At 38.4% G+C, this 2,992-nt stretch overlaps 1 non-coding gene across 1 annotated transcript; it reads right to left on the bottom strand.

Annotated features, from left to right (window-relative positions):
- Positions 1-1,498: 1,498 nt before the first annotated feature.
- Positions 1,499-1,602, bottom strand: LOC128776645 (U6 spliceosomal RNA). Its single transcript, XR_008421816.1, has one exon. It is a non-coding gene; the product is annotated as a U6 spliceosomal RNA (small nuclear RNA).
- Between the last annotated feature and the right edge of the window lie 1,390 nt (positions 1,603-2,992).

The following is a 2,992-nucleotide window of genomic DNA, read 5'->3' as shown; positions in this document are numbered from 1 at the left end:
GAAATTAGAATGTGGCTTAAAAATAGTTTATTAAAAATAGTGTTTTAATGGTGAACTATAATTGATGATGTCTTAAAATAGACAATAGTCTGTAAAATAAGACTATTTCATAAAAACATAGCTAATTTGGGGGTACCTGGGTGTTTTGGTCCATTAAGTGACCAACTCTTGATTTCAGCTCAGCTTATGATCTCACGGTTCATGAATTCAAGCCCTGCATCAGGCTCTGCGCTGACAGTGTGGAGCCTGCTTGGGATTCTGTGTGTGTGTGTGTGTGTGTGTGTCTGCCCCTCCCCCACTCACTCTGTCTCTCAAAAATGAATAGATACTCTTTAAAAAAAGTAACTAATTTGTATTTAATGATTTTTGAGAAATCAGAGAAGGACAGACTTTAAAACACTCTTTTATCTTAAATTTAAAAAAAAGGTCATTCGATGAAAGTAAAATTCAGCAGTAGCACTAAATTTTAGCACAAATGCCAAGCTGGTAAAGTTCAAGTAACGAAGCTTTAATCATAACTGTTAGGAGCTTGAGGTGTCTGTTCTTTCTAAGTCCATGCCATCCATTCCTTCTTCCCGTTTCTACCTCCAACACGATTTTGCCTCCGGGTTAACTTGATGTTAACTTGATTAGCTGTCTCTGGCTCCACATTACAAAGGTATGCTTTGTCAACCTTGGATAGAATAATGTGCCTTTGAAATTCAATCTATCATCCCTTTTTCCCAGACTGTAAAATGCTGAACCTTTTCCTGTAACTATGGCAATGTTTCCCATACCCTGCCCCACCCCCACCCCCCTCAGCCACACATGTGAGACAAGAGCTAAAGAAAGAGTTATGTTAGTTTAGGAGAAGAAAAAGACTTAGTGACATGCCTTTCTCAAATCCTACATCATTCAGTCTCTGAGTTGTATTTTGGCCAATATGCTATGTTCCATTGTTAATTTAATATTCATAACTGTGCATATAACCTTCCCAATTAGATTTTCACTTGGCAGGGGAACAAACAGCCATAGCTACTCCCTACATTCCTTGGTTACAGTCTTTACCTGGCTTTTTGCTCCAATTCCACCAGATCATTGTGGGTCTTTCAATTAAGACCCGGGTCTTGCACAGAGACCTCGCACTTTGGCCTAGTACAGCCAAAGCTCAAGGGAGCTTTTCATTTTAAGGTTATTCATTTTATTTTGAGAGACAGAGAAAGAGAGCACGAGTGGGGAGGGGCAGAGAGAAAGTGAGAGACAGAGAATCCCAAGGAGGCTCAGGCACTGTCGGCCCAAAGCCCGACACAGGGCTCAAACCCACTAACCGTGAGATCATGACCGGAGCTGAAGAATCAGACGCCTAACCGGCTGAGCCACCCAGGCGCCCTTCAAGGTTAACTTTTTATTGCAACAAAATACACAGGGCACAAAATTTATCATCTTAATCATTTTTAAATTTACAGTTCGGTGGTGGCAGATAGATTCATCATGCTACCCAACTATCACCACCATCCATCTCTCATGGAAACTTTTATGAATTCTGTGTGTCATCCTTGTGCAGGGGCCATGCTAATCTCTGTATTGTTCCCATTTTAGTATATGTGCTGCTGAAGCCAGCACTCTCAAGAAAACTTTTAAAAACAAAACTTTACTTCCCAACTTGCCTATGGGGCCAGCATTACCCTAAGACCCAAACCAGATAAAAATACAACAAAGAAAATTACAGACTAATAAATAGCTCTCATGAACACAGATGCAAAAATCCTCAACAAAATAATAGCAAATCGAACCCAACAATGTATAAAAATAATTATGCACTGTGACCAAGTTGGATTTATTCCAGAAACGCAAGACTGGTTCAACATTTGAAAATCAACGAATGTAATCCACCGTATCAACAGACTAAAGAAAAGAAATCATATGATCATATCGATTGATGCAGAAAAAGCATTGACAAAATCTAACACCTATTTATGATGAAAACTCTCAGCAAACCTAGGAATAAAGAGAAACTTTCCCAACATGATTTTTAAAAATCTACAAAAAAACCTATGTTCAACATCCTACCTAATTGTGAGAAAATGTGTACCGTTTTTAAGGTTGGGAAAAAGGCAAGTATGTCCTCTCTCACCACTCCTATTTAGCAACATACTGAAACTCCTAGCTAGTGCAATAAGACAATAGAAGGAAATAAAAGGTAAATAGTTTGAGAAGGAAGAACTAAAACAGATCTTTACTCAGAAACAAAGGTAGGCACCTCAAGTCCCTTTTAGAATTTGTAGACTTTTAAAAATTGCATATTTGTTTTCTAGTTCAAAGATTTCTACTCTTATTTTTATTATTGCTTTCTTTCTATTTCCTTGTGTTTAAGTTGCTGTTCTTTTTTTAGCTTAAGATGAAAGCTTAAATCATGTGGATTTTCGATTTTTGCTCTTCTCAAATATATACAATTAAAGCTATGAATTTCCCTGAGTCCTGCATTATCTGCACCCCAAATGTTTTGATATGTCATATTTTCATTATTATTCCATTGGAAATAATTTATAATTTCACTGCAATTATTTCTTAGACCTACAAGCTGTTTAAAAATGTGTTGCTTATGGAACACCTGGGTGGCTCAGTTGGTTAGGTGACCGACTCTTGATTTCAGGTCGTGATCTTGAGGTTTGTGGGATTGAGCCCTACGTTGGCCCTACCTGGGCCTGCATTGGGCTTTGAGCTGTCAACACGGAGGCTGCTTGGTATTCTCTCTGTTCTTCACTCTCTGCCCCTCCCCTGCTTGCTCTCTCTCTCTTCCAAAATAAATAAATAAACATTAAAAAATGTGTTGTTTAAGAAACAAAACAGATGAACGTATGGGAAGGGTGGGGGGAAGAGAAGAGAGGGAAACAAACCACAAGAAACTCTTAAAATTTTTTTTTTAATGTTTATTTATTTTTGAGAGAGAGAGAGAGGGAGAAAACATGAGTGGGGGAGGGGTGAGAGAGTGGGGGACAGAGGATCTGAAGCA

The sequence above is a fragment of the Panthera pardus genome, unplaced genomic scaffold, assembly GCF_024362965.1.
Source record: "Panthera pardus isolate Hobbes unplaced genomic scaffold, ASM2436296v1 HiC_scaffold_1, whole genome shotgun sequence".
NCBI lineage: Eukaryota > Metazoa > Chordata > Mammalia > Carnivora > Felidae > Panthera > Panthera pardus.
Note: the sequence above shows the minus strand (reverse complement) of the source record. Positions and strands in the feature narration are given on the sequence as shown.